This window comes from Neomonachus schauinslandi, chromosome 11 (genome assembly GCF_002201575.2).
Source record: "Neomonachus schauinslandi chromosome 11, ASM220157v2, whole genome shotgun sequence".
NCBI classification, from domain to species: domain Eukaryota; kingdom Metazoa; phylum Chordata; class Mammalia; order Carnivora; family Phocidae; genus Neomonachus; species Neomonachus schauinslandi.
In genome coordinates this window covers 45390581-45407249 of record NC_058413.1, presented here as the reverse complement: position 1 = coordinate 45407249, position 16669 = coordinate 45390581, and the positions used below count along the sequence as shown (strand labels likewise).

At 39.4% G+C, this 16669-nt stretch overlaps 1 protein-coding gene across 2 annotated transcripts in view; it reads right to left on the bottom strand.

The window, feature by feature from the left end:
• GALNT18 (polypeptide N-acetylgalactosaminyltransferase 18) overlaps positions 1-16669 on the bottom strand; it is a 346837-nt gene that overhangs the window by 66027 nt on the left and 264141 nt on the right. The window lies entirely within an intron of this gene.

Below are 16669 nucleotides of genomic sequence, written 5' to 3'. Positions count from 1 at the left end.
AGATCCAACAGATTACCTCCCATCATTTCCCAGGCGAGCAAAGTGAGGCTCAAGGTCAGGTGATAATTTAGAAGCCGAGTAGGAAATGTGTCCAAGCCCTGGGCCTCCTGAAAGACAGGAGGTCCCTGTGGCTCAGAGCACAGGCTCTGGGGTTAAGCAGTGTTGGTGTCAAAGCCTACATTTCTCATTTGCTGGACTGGTGACTTTAGGCAATTCATTCCACCTTCTAACATTCAATTTCCTTGTCTGTGAAATGGAGACAAAAATGACATATTGCAAAAATAGTTGTGAGAATTACATGAGCTACATTCCTCTGAGCTCAAGATTTATATATCCAACTGCCTACATGTCACCTCCACTTGTGTATCTCTCAGGCATCGCAGGCTTGCCTTGTGCAAACCCATGTTCTCGATTTCCTTCCCTGCCTCCCCATCTGTCCCCTAAGTCTTCCTGTCGTCCACCTAATAGCCCAAGCCTAAAACCTACATCAACAATTATGTAATTCATCCATAATTACATCCTCTTCCTCCCCCTCCACATCCAATAATACATCAACAAATGCAGTCAGTTCTACCTCCTAAGTATAGCTTCCGTTTAATCACATCTCTCAGTCTGCAGGGTCAACAGCTTGGTCCGAGGCGCCATTATCTACATGTGGACAACTCTATCAACAGCCTCCTAAAAAGTCTCTTTGCTTCAACCCCTGCTGCTCTGTAATCCACCTTCTAAAACTATAAGTCAGATCATGTCCCTTCTCCGCTTTAATTCAATTCAACAATCACTTACTGAGCACTTCCTATGTGCCAGGCACCGTTGTACAAGAGGAGAATTTTGTCACTGAGCAAAACATACAAAATCCCTGACTTTCTGGAACTTACACTCTGTGTTTTCTGCTGTAGCACTTGCTAGGTACTGATTATGTCCCCCCCCCTCTACCAAATTCCTACGTTGAAGCCTCAAATCCCCCATGTGACTCTACTGGAATAGAGCCTTTAAGGAGGTGATTAAGTTAAATGAGGCCATGAGGGTGGAGCCCTGATCAGACAGAACTAGCGTCCTTATATGAAGACAAAGACACTAGAGCTTGCTCTCTACCACGTAAGGACACAGTGAGAAGGTGATTGTATACAAGCCAGGAGGAGAGGTCTTACTAGCACCCGACCATGCAGGCACCCTGATTTCAGACTTCTAGCTTCCAGAACTGTGAAAAAACAAATTTCCGTTGTTTAAGCCACCTCATCTATGTATTTTGTTATGGCAGCCCTAGTTGACTAATACAGCACTTACTGACATTTTGAAAAGATTTTATTTATTTATTTGACAGAGAGAGAGCACACAAGCAGGGGGAGTGACAGAGGGAGAGGGAGAAGGAGGCTCCCCGCTGAGTAGGGAGCCCGAAGCGGGGCTCCATCCCAGGTCCCTGGGATCGTGACCTGAGCCGAAGGCAGATGCTTAACCGACTGAGCCACCCAAGCGCCCTGAGATTTGTAACTATGTATTTATTCTTTGTTCTCTTTTATCAGCTGTCTGTGCCATTATGCCATTAGCTCCAAGAGGGAAGAGGCTGCGTTTACTTTTTAAACACTGTATGCTCGGGCGCCTGGGTGGCTCAGTTGGTTAAGCGACTGCCTTCAGCTCAGGTCATGATCCTGGAGTCCCAGGATCGAGTTCCCGCATCGGGCTCCCTGCTTGGCAGGGAGCCTGCTTCTGCCTCTGACCCTCCCCCCTCTCATGTGCTCTCTGTCTCTCTCATTCTCTCTCTCAAATAAATAAATAAAATCTTTAAAAAAAAATAAATAAACACTGTATGCTCAATGTTAAATATGTAATTTTAAGCATTGTATGCCCAAAGTCACATATGACAGGCACCTAACAAATGAGGTCAAAAGAAAGAACTGCATTAAAGATACACATGAAATTGTAAGTTGAGTGACCATATGACCTGGTTTGCCCATGGTACTATTGGTTTATGCCTGTTGTTCTAGTGTAATTGTCAGGAGTACCTCCTTTCACTCTTAAAAGTGTTCTGGTTGGGATAATAAATTGTAATTTATTTATATATTTATTATTTATTTATATATGCCAAATTTATAGGGCACGACTTGATTTCAGAAATGCTGAAAGCCAGGAAAACGGTCTTGAAATCATTACTAATATTTTATCTCCCTTACTTCATGATTTTTTTACATAACTAAAATCCAGTGCAGTGAAAATTACACAAGCCATAAAGACCCTCCCTGATGAGCAGTACCTGAAGCAGGCATAATGAATAAAGTAGGGCATACCGCATTCATCGCTCCACCACCTGCAGGGGGTTACACCAAGCAAGGATAGGGACTGGGGCCTGTCTCTTGGACTTTCCAAAACTAGACAGACAGCACACACATAGAGAGAGACAGGACCTAAGGTTTGCTTGATAGAAAAACTTGTGCGTAGAGGTAATTTCTGTAAACAGTCACCCACAAGCACTGGGAAATTATATTTATCAGTATCCTACTTCTTGCATCCCTTTACAAAATAAAGAACTTTTTCTTCTTTTTTTGAGAAAGAGAGTGTGTGCGAGCCGGAGGGGAAGGGCAGAAGGAGAAGGAGAGAGAGAATCTCAAGCAGATTCCCCACTGGGTGCAGAGTCTGATGCAGCTCAACCCGGGGCTCCACAGGGGACTTGATTCCACGACCCTGCAATCATAACCTGAGCAGTAATCAAGAGTCCGCTGTTTAACTGACTGAGCCACCCAGGTGCCCCCAAAGGAAAGAGCATTTGTAGTGGGAGCAGATGTCTCTGAATTCCCCTTTTGCAATTTCAGATTTATGAATATCAGGTCTTGTCAAGAAAAAAACACAACAGTGTCTGGAAGAGGAGGATGAATGAAAGGAGGTGGAAGGGAAAGAGAAGGAGGGGAAGTGGGGGGAGCCCCTGCTCACTCCCTGTCACTCTAAGGGACTGATTTTGGCCTTGTCTGGTAGTCCCTTCCTGGAAAAGTAGAACTACAATGTAATGGTAGCAAGAGGCGACCTTACAGCATCTGATACAAAACAGCAGGGAGACTCAGCTAAAGAAAAACAAAACACACAAAAAGAAAAGAATAGAGAGAGAGATAGAAAGAGAGAGAGAGAATGAATGAAAATGAATGACTCTCCAGAGCTTTAACATACATTGCTGGCTCCCAGTTGGTTTTTTTTGGCTTTTATTTTTCTTTTTTCCCCCAAATCAGGAAATTAAACTCTGATACATTACTATTATCTAATCCACAGTCTATAATAAAATTTCATTAATTATACCAATAATGGTCTTGATAGCTCTTTTCCTCCTTGGCCCCAACTTTTTAGGAAGGTAAAAATTTCCTTCAGTTTGATTCTCAAAACCCTTTATCAATTGTTACCTCTTCTGTGCATCTTATGAATCTTACTCTTCTATGACTCCCTCATCGAACACAATTAAAAAAACGTAAGTGTGAAGACCCTTCTAGGGTAAAATTATCCATGGGCACTCTCCCTTTCCTGCTCCCCACCATTTCTAGCTAATTGCTTCATTATGTACTTTTTAAATTGCTTTGTTCTTTAGGGATTAATTTTGCACTTATCTTTACTAACCGTAAAACTTTTACAATGTACTGTTAAACTGCGTCTGTTCAGCGGCTGGTCTGTGACTGAAGAGTTACCCGTGGCTGGTGAGCTCATGAGAATGCACTAGGGCAAAGAAGTATTCCTCTCAATGTTTTCAGATGCGTGGCATCTGGGCAAGGCAGAGTAACTGGTTCTGAGCTGCTGGGGGGTACTCAGCTTCCCTCATGTATGAAGATCACATGCAAGGAAGACCCCAAATCCTGGGGTTTAGGCCTCCTTGGTCTTAGGCTGCTCGGGCCTCAGGGCCCTGGACATTTTAGGCCCCATGGGTTCCAGGAGGCCACACTAGTGGCCCCCACCCCCGCATGGCAGGGCTAGCTAGAGCTGACCACCTAGAAGGAAAGGAACATTTCAACCACTCTCTTAAGGTCAAATCTGTGCTTTGCCAGGGTCCTGGTACTTGGTCTCTGCCTACAAGCAGACACTAGGTCACCTTCTCCCTCCATTCATGGTCAGATATAATCTCTAACCTCCCTGCCTCCTATCAGTTTCCAACACTCCCTCCTTAGCCCTTTGAAATCTGTCTCCTTGAGTCAGCCTTGACTCCACCTGTCCGCTCCTAGGCTGCCTGCCAGCTGCTGCCATATGCCCTTTCTCTGCTTGCATGTTCGTAGTACAGGTTGCAGATTTAGAGGCATTGGTATCAGACAGAACCATGTTCGAATCCAAGCTCCACCCCCCTTTCTCTGTGGGACCTAGGGGCAAGTGACTCCACCTCTCTGAGCTCTGTGTTCTCATCTGTAAAATGAGGATAATAATTCTAGCCTCTCGTGGTTCTTGGGAGGCATAAACGACATACCAGTATGAAACTCACTAGAATGTAAGCTCTGTGAGGGTACAACCTAGACTATTCTGCTCATCCCAGTACACCCAGTGCTTAGCACAGTGTCTAGTATGAAATACATGCACTAAGCACGAAAAGAAATGTTCGAAAGATGGTAGCTGTTATCATTAGTTTTCATCTTAGCTTGGCTGTCATACTCCTGAAAAGCTGCCTTCCCCTGACATCTGTGATTTTCCACCAATCTAGCTTTTCTCTTTCTAGCTGATTCCTCTCTGTAACTGTGGGCACCACCCTGCCACCTGCCCCCCACTCTCAATGCCCACGTTCAATTCCAAAATCTCTCTTTAGTTCAGACTTTCATCCTCACCGGGCTCCTCCATCCTCTTGCCTTGAGTGGGCACACAGAGGGCACCTGAGCCCCCGGCTCACCTCCAAGTCTTCTTTTTCCCTTTAGGGATGCAGTGCTGGCTTCCTGTTCAAGGCAGGATCCAGGCATTTCATTTCTTTGGGCCCTACTGCCAAGTGCATAACACAAGCAGCATAAGAAATGCTTACTGTATGAATGGATAGATGCATGAATAATGCAAGCTTTCTGGTCATTTCCTTTGTTATTTCTAATATCAAACATGCCCCATTTTCCCCTTCAAACCAACTCTATCCCAAACGCCCCTTTCTTAGTGAGTGGTACCCCCAAATCTCCCAACATGTGGGTTTCCCAGCTCAATGCCATCTTCGTCAGACCTTTAATAACTCATTTATAAAGACCAGAAAAGGCTAGGTCTTGACCTCCAACATTCACTCAAGCTATTATTAGCTTCCAACACAGTGCTAAGGGACAGCGCGTTAGCTAAAGCTTTGAGTCACTGGAAAAATTCCGTTAGGAAGTATAAAAGCCTGCAAAGTTGAAACCTGTGTTTGGTGTTTGGTGTCTTTTGAAGTCCTTGGCCTCAGAAGACCGCACAGATGAATACTTATTCCATCATACGCTGTCAGCCTTCTATAGGCTTTCCCCCATGACAGTGGCTGAAGGACAATGCCAAAGCAGATTCCAATGCATGACAAAATGATATAAAACAGTGGCAGGGCTCATTGCCCCACCCCAAAGCGTGTGCACACACATAGGGATGTGTGATTCCAAGTTCTCAGGTTATTCTGAACTCTAGCTCCAGCTGGCCTGGACCAATCTTGATGTTTAGAAGTAACTAGAGCAAAATCCAATTTAAGGTGTTTCATTTTCTCTGTCTCCAGGGATGGGAGGTAAGAAAATCTATGCACAGCTTTTTTCTTTCTTTTCTTTCTTTTTTTTTTTTTTAAAGATTTTATTTATTTATTTGACAGAGAGAGAGAGAGAGAGAAGAGCAGGGGGAGCAGCAGAGGGAGAGGGAGAGGCAGGCTCTCTGCTGAGCAGGGAGCACAATGTGGGGCTCGATCCCAGGACCCTGGGATCATGACCTGAGCCGAAGGCAGACACTTAACGACTGAGCCACCCAGGCACCCCTATGCACAGCTTTTCTATGAGATATTGCATCTGGTGGCTTCCTGAGACCCTTTCAGCTGAGGGGGAATGCCGGTGCTCACACCTTCTTTTCCTTCTCAAGTCTCTCTGACTGGGCTGGCAGCAGAGTTGATTTACCGGAAACTGTGGGAGCCAGTGTTTTCGATTGTCCTCCTCGTGGCTGGGTGAGAACAGCCATGATGCTAGCAGTGAGCCGAGAGTGCTCCGACCTCAAAGGCCGAGGCCTCGGGGAGAGCCATATAGTCTGTCATCTGCTTCAGTACGCAGCGGGCTTGACAAGCACACATTAACCTGCTTGGACCTCCTTCACTGGTAATGTTAGCGAAGTCTGTAGTCCTTTAACCAAAGATATATTTTGTAAAAGTCTCCAATAATGGTGATGCCTGTTCTAGGCAGTTGCTGCAGACCCTTCTTGGATTTCCCTTCCTCCTCTGTGTCTCTCGCTTCCTGAACTCAGATTTCTGACTTCCTGTCTGTTTCTGGTTCCTCTCATTTGGAAGCTCCTCCAACTACCTCCTTTCTGACTCTCTGGACTCCGGCTTTTGGCTCAGCTGTCTCTGTCGCCCCTCCGGTGTAGAAGTCCCCTGTGACCTCAGGTAAAGACTGTCTGACCCAGGCCCTGGCTCTCCGGATTTGGACAGATTTGGGCTGAGTCATCAAGCCCTGGAATGGTACTGTGGTCATCTGCCAAAGCAATGCTGGCCAAATGCCGAAATTAAACTTTATGCCATGGATGATTTTAAACCCTGAGGGCAGAGATGGTTAAGTAACATGACACAGTGATAAGGTCTTGAAGCCACTCAGGTTGGTTCTAATCCTGAGTGATTTAGGAAGTATTTTATCCTGTTTCCTCCAGCTTCCTAATTTACAAAACGGGAATAACAACACAGACCTCACGGGGCCCATATAAAAATTAATGAGATACTATGTACTAAGTGATGAGACAATAGCATATAATAAATGGGAGTTCTCCCCATTATTATTATTATTAATAATAATATTGTCACCATCCCTCCAGATTATGGCTAGTACTGCTACCAGCTGTGGGGCATGTATCGGCTTCATGAAATAATAACTCTCTTCTCTTGCCCAAGAGTTTATGTCACTGACCATATCTTAGACATTCCAGACCTAGAAGGTTGATGTTGGTAACTAAGGAAATGTTTGTTTGAAACCTCTCTCAGCTCCAGGTCATCCACCATAAGCACACTTTTTTCCTTTCACTTCAGTCACTGAGGAAAATGTTGGACAAGCCAGGAGGAGCAAAGAGCCCACAAGGGGGCTGCCTTATGGATTGCCCAGTGACCGATTTTTCCTCCATTTGATAGCTCTATCTTACCCGTCTCCAGCCCTCTGGTTCAGTCCCATGTCCCATTACAGACCCCTAGTTCCCAGCCTAAGAGTTCAGCCAGAGTCATGGGTGTTCTCAACTGTCACTGTACATGTCACCACAACTCTCCACAACACTCACCTTCCCCTTCCCTGCCTGAAAAATGCACACCCTTCCCTGGAGCCCCCGCATAAATGCCTCCTCCTCTGTGAAGCCTCACCCAGCTCCCATGGGAAGAGAGGTCACTCCCTCCCGGGTGCTAATATAATGCACACAAGATCTTTCATCCTTGCCATTTTGATGGTGAGCGAAGTGTGCCTGACTTAGTACTTTAATCCAGATTATATTCATGGTGATGAATTTTCATCCAGAAGGTATTTTCTGGAGTAAATGTCACTTAAGCAATTTAATCCTCCTGGTCAATTTTCTATATAGCGTAATTAAAATATATTTCCTTTCATACTGACTCTCCAGTTTTATTTTACCAGAATTATTTTCATTGGGATTAATATTTTTTTACATTGATTTTATTACTAATATAATGATTCATCTATCAGTACTTTTTTTTAAATCCACATCACATGTTACAATTATGGATGGCCTCTATCACAGAGTTTTCTTTTGTGATCATTATTCCAACCAAGTTTGGTTTACTTGAATCAAATTTTGCAGATGTAAATTATGTGAATATTTATTTCTTCAATCAATTTTTTAGTTTTTAAAATTTTTACCATGTTCATTTTTATCTGATGCTTTAGTTTGTGTTGATTATCTTTACTCATGGTTTGGAAAAAGAATAATAGTTTACATTTTTTGTTTTTAAAAAATCTTTAGGAATATTATAATTCAAAGTGAGCAGGCTTTTTGAGTTATGTACATACTACAGTTGCCATTAGTGGATCAAAGAACACAGAAGTCCTTGAAGTCAAAATGGAGGAAGGAGTCAAAGCATCCTGTATAAGTTCATGACATTTTCTATAATGTTCTGTTAGCCTAGTACTTGGAAAATGGTAAGGTGGTTGTCTTTCCAGCTAGACTGAGACCCACTCAAAGGGAGGGTCTGTGTCATTCACCTCTAGTTTCCCTGCATAGCAAGTGGGTGTATGAAGGATGAATGAATGAACGCATAAAGAAATGAACCCACAAGAAGGTCGAGAGAAATTTTGTCAGATTTCTCACTGAAGGCCACTAGACTCTGCCTACCTATAAAGGCATAATGGCTTCTGAAACCATTCTTCCTGAGTTCAAATCTCAGCTTTACCATTTACCAGTCATGTGACCTAGGGCAAGTTACATCACTGCTCTGTGCTTCAGTGTATCCATCTGTAAGTGGGGATAATAGTATTTGCATCACAAGGTTGCTGCAAGGATTAAGGGGGTTAATAAATGTAAATCACGTAGGACAATAGTTTACATATAGTTACTGCCACATCACTAATAAGATTAGTTTTATGGTCCATAAATCCCATCTATCTTTACAATGATATCAGGAGGTGGTCATGTTCATATCCTATATAGCGAGCTCATTATTCCATTAGGCATTGCTTCCTTGTTTTTTAAAATGACTCTAATATTTGTTTCTTATATTGAATTGATAACTGCATCCATTACAACTTTCATCCCACCTTAGAAGGTCATAACTCTGACCTTTCAAGTTACATAAAATATATTCTCTTATACTTGTCCAGCCGTCAAATTCAAAACCTGTTCATTGAGCACATACTAGATTCTAAGCATCAGTATGAAAATTAAGCAGCCATAAATCCTGATATCAACTGTTTTAAAGCCTAGTCAGGAGAGAAGAGGGAATGATGACATTCCCTTATGGATCCCTCTTATGGATCTTCTCCTTCGAATCCAAGATCCCCATAATACACAGTTGGCAAGCCAACTTACAAACATAACTTAAAATATTTTTAAATTTAGAGTTACAAACATAACACAGAGGCTATATAATTGAAGTTGTGTGATATTAGTACATAAATACACCAAAAAAATCAATGGAAACAGATTCAAATATATATATATATATCTATATATATATATATATACACACACACACACACATATAGCAATTTAGCGTATGATAAAGGTAGTATTGCAACTCAGTGAGGAAAAGCTGTCATTTTAAATAGAAGGTGTTAGGATAACTGGTTGGCCATGTAGAAAAATAAGACAATGGGTCCATTCCTCACACCATACATCAACATTAATTCTGAATGAATCAGTGTTTAAAATGAGAAAAATATTCAATCACACAAATATCGGAAGAAAACAGATGAATTTCTTTATAACCTGATGTGGGTAAGTTTTTCTATGACTAAACTCCGGAAGCAAGAAGGAAGAAGAGAGGTATATTTGCTTACATTAACAAAAGAAAAGGAAGGGAAAAGGTTTTACATGGCAAAAACAAAAAACAAAACCCAAAACAGACACCAAAGAACAACAAACAAAAACAAAACAAAACGAAAAAACCACCAGAAGCAAAATCAAAAGACAAGTAACAAACGGGGAGAAAATATTTGCAATGTATATGACAGGTAAAGTATTACCATCCCTAATGTGTAAAGAGATTCTAAAAATAAAGAAAAGACTAACAACCCTATAGGAAAATGGGCCAAAGATATGAAAAGCTCATGGAAAAAAGAAATGCAAATGGCCTTAATCATATGAAAAGCTGTTCAACTTAGCTCTTAATAAGAGAAATGCAAATTAAAACTACTCTGAAAGCCATTTCTCATCTGTCAGATTGGCAAAAACCCAAATAGTCTACAACATACTTTGTTAGCTGACTGTGGGGAAACAGGAATCTTCATTCCTCCTGGAGGAACAAACATTACCCCTCCAGAGGGATATTTGATGATGTCTTAGCAAAATGACACATACATACATTTGCCCTTTGACCTCACAATTATGCTTTCAGGAATCTGTTCAAATGAAAACCCAGTAAAAATATGAAAAAATGTATGCACAAAACTATTAATTATAGCACTATGCCTGAGGGCATATTCTACCAGGAAACTGGTAGAATAAACTACGTAACATGCATGCATTGGAGTACTATGTAGCTCTGAAAAAGCAGTAAGGCATAAACTCTCTATACTATTATAAAGTGATCTTCAGAAAAAAAATATATATTGAAAAAACCATGGTACTGAAAAGTGTATACGGTGTACTGCCATTTAAGAAAGGAGAGATGTGAATATATGTACATATTTCCTTATATGTTTTTAAAGTGTAAAGTAAAACAAAATGTTTATGTTAGAGGTAGTAAGAAAACAGAGGACAGTGATAGAATATAGACTTTTCTGAATATACTTGATTTTGTAGATTTGACTTTGAAATTACGTAAATATTTCTATAATCATAAAAAATTAAATGTGAAAAAACAATTCCTAAAAATCAAAAGGAAAATGAAAGAAATGAATCTGTTTATTAGGTTGGTAGGATAATAACACAGGGAGGAACTATTCTAGATGACTTTAAATCACAGTAATTTGACTATACATCTCTGGTGGAACATAAACGGCAAAAAAAAAAAAAAGGCAAAAAGGGGCGCCTGGGTGGCTCAGTTGGTTAAGAGACTGCCTTCAGCTCAGGTCATGATCCTGGAGTCCCGGGATCGAGTCCCGCATCGGGCTCCCTGCTCAGCAGGGAGTCTGCTTCTCCCTCTGACCCTCCCCCCTCTCATGTGCTCTCTCTCATTCTCTCTCTCTCAAAAATAAGTAAATAAAATCTTAAAAAAAAAAAAGGCAAAAAAAATTAAACTGTTTCTAGCAATCATATTGTTGGTGATAGTGTTATTATTAGTATTCTGAGACAGTTGTGTGCACACTGGGGAATAAAATAAATAAGTAATTGTGTTGGTGTCATTAAGAATCAGAATTTTTGACATGGGAGAAGGGAAATAAAGATGTAAGATTGTTAAGGTGAAGTAAAAACTCTCTAATTCTACATTTGAATTAGAAAGATCATCATGAATGCCTGGAGTATTTTATAATAATAATAATAATAATAATAATTTCTAGCTCTGACTACTTAAAAGACCTAGAAACATGGACCAACCCAGTGGCAATGAACACCCCTAGTGCCTAGACTGTGATTTTAAATAGCATTTCTCACTAAAATAAAACTGGGCTCCTTAGTGCAATGGCTGATTATAAGTCTGGAATAGGAAATGTATAGAGGAACCCGGAACATTCTGATGGCAGGGAAGCCACTAAGGAATCATAGGTTCCTAATGGCCAAAGGTGAAAAATATGCACATCAGTAAGGATAATAAATGTAATAAATTGAAATACATCTAATATATTTAAATCCATAAGTTCATAATACTAAAAGGACTAATTGGTCCCCTTTGGAAGATGGTAGAGAATCAGTTCATCTTTTTGAAAGCTGTTATAAAGTTGTTTATTCTGATTTTTCCAAATGAATTTTATTGTACTTCTAGGCAACCAAAAAATGGCTGATTGTAAATGTCTCTTTGTATAAGTCATAGGAATAAAAGGCACAGCATAAGGAATATAGTCAATGATATTGTAATAGTGATGTATTGGGACAGATGGTAGCTATGCTGTGGTAAACACAGCATAATGTATAAACTTGTTGAATCACTGTGTTGTATACCTGAGACCAATGTAGCCTTATGTGTCAACTATACTCAAATAAAAAATACATATATAAAAAAAGAAAAAAAATTATTCCAGTTAATAAATGAGGAAGAAAAAAATATAAATAAAATGCCATAATTTTGCAACCCCTAATGAATTATTGGATCTAGGCAATATTCAGCAATGAGTGCTACCATCACAAATGGGGAGACAACTAGACATGATGTACCTCATGATGGAAGCATACAAATACTGCCTATGAAATATTATTGCTACAAAATTGAACCTACATTTCCAGATCTAACTACTAACTACTAATTTAGAAGAAATATATAGGACAGAAGGACATGTTAAATGTCATCAGGGAAACTCAATTGGGAAATCTGGGCTATGGGAGTCTCTACAGGAAAAATGACCTGATCTCTTTAAAAATAAATTACAAGGGGAAAAAAGGAGAGAGAAATTCAATAGATTAATAGACACTTGAAAGACATACTAACGAATTGGATTTTGATTCAAGCAAACAAATTGAAAAACAAAACAAAAAAATGATGAGACAATTAGGGAAATTTGAACACCGATAATATTTGATGGTATTAGGGAGTTCTTTTCAACACTTTTAGGACTGAAAATAGTATTGTGGTCATATTCTTTAAAAAATTCTTATCTATTTTAGATGCATATTGAAATATTTTTTGATGATATGATGTCTGGGATTTGCTTCAAAATAACTGAAGTTGGAGGCGGATTGGGTAAGGGTAGAGATTAAACCAAAATCATCTGTGCATTCACAATATTGAAACTGGGTGATGGATGCAAGGCAATTTATTATACCTTTCTATTTTTGCATGTCTGAAATTGCCCATAATAAAGAGGTGTTTCTGTTTTTGTTTTAGATCCCCATTTCTGATAAACTCTCTGGAACATGGAGCACAATACCCTAGATATTAGATTACTTGTTGTAGAGGACTTTTGAACTCAGGTTCTAAAACCCCTTGCTATATAAGGGACCACATCTTATGTAATTCTTGAGCCTAAGGAAGCTGAAAGGAGGCATATATGATCTGTCTCTGTCCTCTTGAAGCTAAAGCATGGTCATATAATCCAGGTTTAGCCAACTGTATGCTCTCAGTAAGGACTTTGAATCTTGGTGAATGTCACCAAGACCCAAGCAATGGTGCCCAGTATTTAGTAGCAAAACCACCTAGCCATGGCAGTGGGGTCAGTCCTAAATATACTATTTCTTACCAGTTGGCTTTGGCTATAGTTCCTGCTGTCTATTCTCAGTTTCTGCTTGTTTTCTGAATCTGCATCTTTAGACTTCTTATTATTCTTTGAGACATCCAATGACCTTCCAATAAATTCCTTTTCTCTGTAAGTCAGCCTGAGTCAGTTTTCTTTGCTTACAACATAGATTCCTGAGTGTCATTCAAATAAAAAGTTTAGTAGGACTATAATAATAAAAAAACGTTTTAAAAATAAAGCACCATATAAACTGCATGGTAGTATATTTATGTAACATATATATCTACACATATAATACAATTATATGTTTTGTATAGAGCTCTTTATAAAGATTTTATTTATTTATATGACAGAGAGAGGCACAGCGAGAGAGGGAACACAAGCAGGGGGAGTGGGAGAGGGAGAAGCAGGCTTCCCGCTGAGCGGGGAGCCCGATGTGGGGCTCTATCCCAGGACCCTGAGATCATGACCTGAGCTGAAGGCAGATGCTTAATGACTGAGCCACCCAGGCGCCCCTACAAAGTACTTATATTAATATCTTGCTAACTTTGTTGTTAAAATAATGGTTATAGTAATGAGATAATAAAGCATAAGGATTAATTTACTTTTTTGACCAACATAAATATTTTTAATCTCATAACACTTCTAGAATATTATCTGGCTTGCCAATAGCACTTGATTGCTGTGTACAGTAAATAGGATAACTATAGGTAAAGAATTTTGAAAATACATATGAAAGGCACTGCCATCATTCCTTAGTTGATTATAGTAGCTACAGATGAACCTAGTCCAAGGAGCAGAGAATTTTTGAAACCTGGTAACTATGCAGTTTGTGAAGTCTATTCATACTGTGTATATAACTTTCTTTGCTTCCTTCATCCCACATGCTCTATGGAACAGCCATTAGCATTTTCTTAGGGCACAGATAGATACTAGATTCTTCTTGGCTAAGAAAGAAAATTTAAGAGAGGGCATGAAAGCTGGTAGACGAGGACAATAAAAAGATGTCATAGAAATAGAATAAAGTCTCTTGTCTGAGGTACTGAGAAATCTCTAATGCAAATTTCTCCTTTATTAAGCTATCAAATAAGGATACCCAGATAAGGAGGAGCTTGACTGATTCCTTGGTGATCCCAGGGCCAACAAGTGGAGCCAGTCAGCTGGACATCTTATTGTCCTAGATTTTGCTTAGTTACATAGGGAGAAGAGGGAGAATCATTCACAGGGAGAGATTCTATGCTCAGTTAGACCTTAAGATGAGGGCAAGCAAGAGCAGTTAAAAGAGGCAAGGCTGTCATGAGGGTTTGGGTAATCTGGGTGAGACAGAATAAAGGCAACGATCCAGCCTTTGGAGCAGGTGATAAAAGGTCAGTCAGCCTAGAGGATGAAAAAGCTGTTCAAAGGCAATATAATAACAGACAATATTTTAAAGAGAATGACGATTGTGAATATTCCAAGACAGAGAGTCCAAAATGCCAATAAGAAACCCCAAGTGAGTAAAGCTTGGACATCCAGACAAGGAGTTGGTGACTTGCAGATATGTCCAAATGGGTGTCCAACAGTCTTGTCTGGAAGACTCTTCTCTGGGCTACATTCCAGAGAGCTCAATCCAGTGGAGTCACCTACAGCCAAGGCCAAGATGGAGAGGAGAGATCTCTTTCCCCCAACTGCCTGCTCTGGACACTAGGAAGGGCCTTGGCACAGTGATAGTGGCATTCTTCCCTCCTTTTCCTACTTCTATGGTGGAGAGAGCTGTTATTTATATTGAAGAATTTAATTTCAAAGAATAGACAGGCTCAGCTTCTAGATGTTTCCCTATGTCAATTCCAGGTAACTGAGGAGTTGTCTCTTTCAATATTAGAAATTTAACAAGTTTTACATTTTCCAAAGAAATTTTAAATATGTTATGTTCCTGTTGTTTTACTGAACACAGTACATAGTCTACAATTTAGACTTTTCTTCATGACTCAGGACTATTATTAAGATCATCAATAATTGTGCTGGGGGTGCCTGGGTGGTTCAGTTGGTTAAGTGGCTGACTCTTGATTTTGGCTAGGTCATGAGCTCAGGGTCGTGAGACTGAGCCCTGCTTGGGACTCTGCACTGGGTGTGGAGCCTGCTTAAGAATTTCTCTTTCCCTCTCTCTCTGCCCCTCCCACTCCCCCCACCTCACACTCTCTCTCATATATATATATTTGTGCTGTAAACCCAGGGATCTGCCTGGATGTTTGGCCCTAGAAAAGATCCAAGACACCGTGCTTTTGGCCATTTAGTATCTATTCTGAACTCTATGTTCAAATAATTTGCATAAGTTTGGAATATTTTGGTCCCTTGAAAGTTTAGCAGTGCTTGATGGTGAACCATCATCCTAGTTTTTTACTTGTGAGAATATATTAAACTACTGATTCAACTTCTTTAATGGTTATGGAACAATTTCAGTTTTTAATTTCTTCCTGTGTCAGTTTTCATAAGCTATATTTTTCTATAAATTTGTTCTCTTTATCCAAGTTTTCAAATTTTTTAATGAACTTGTTAATGATATACTCTTCCCTTTTTTTAATTTAATTTTTTAATTTTATTATGTTATGTTAGTCACCATACAATACATCATTAGTTTTTGATGTGGTGATCCACGATGCATTGTTTGCGTATAACACCCAGTGCTCCATGCAGTACGTGCCCTCCTTAATACCCATCACCTTCCCTTTTTAATCTCTGTATCGACTATAATCACGTCTCCTTTTCCATTCCTAATATTGTTTATTTGTGGTTGTGGCACCTCTCTCTCTCTCTCTCAATCATGCTAAAAGTTTGTCGATTTGATTAACATTTTCAAAGAACCAAGCTTTGGCTTTATTTCTACATATTGTATATATATATATATATGAATTATATATATCATAATGAATTATAAGTCATATAAAATATATGTATTTCATTAATTTATGTTCATATCTTTATTATTTTCATCTACAGTTTTTATTCTGGTATTTTTCCTAACTACTTACATATTTCTTATTAACTTTCAGTTCTTTTTTCTAAGAATGGGATACTATACAATTTCTCTTATATTTTGCAAAATATTTTAATTTAATTTAATTTTTGAGGTGTATGACATAATGATTTAATATTTGTATACATTGTGAAATGATCACCACAGTAAGTTTAGTTAACATCCTTCACCTTACACAGTTACAAAAACTTTTTTTCTTGTGTTGAGAACTTTTAAGATTTACTCTCTTAGCAACTTCTAAATATGCAATAGAGTATTATTTACTGTGGTCACCATGCTATACATTATATTCCCATGACTTATTTATTTTATAACTGGAAGTTCATACCTTTTGACCCCCTTCACCCATTTACCCATCCCTGACCCCCTGCCTCTGGAAACCACCAATCTCTTCTCTGTATCTATGAGCGAATTTTTTCTTTCTTTCTTTCTTTCTTTCTTTCTGTCTTTCTTTCTTTCTTTTCTTTCTTTCTTTCTTTCTTTCTTTCTTTCTTTCTCTTTCTTTCTTTCTTTCTTTCTTTCTTTCTTTCTTTCTTTCTTTCTT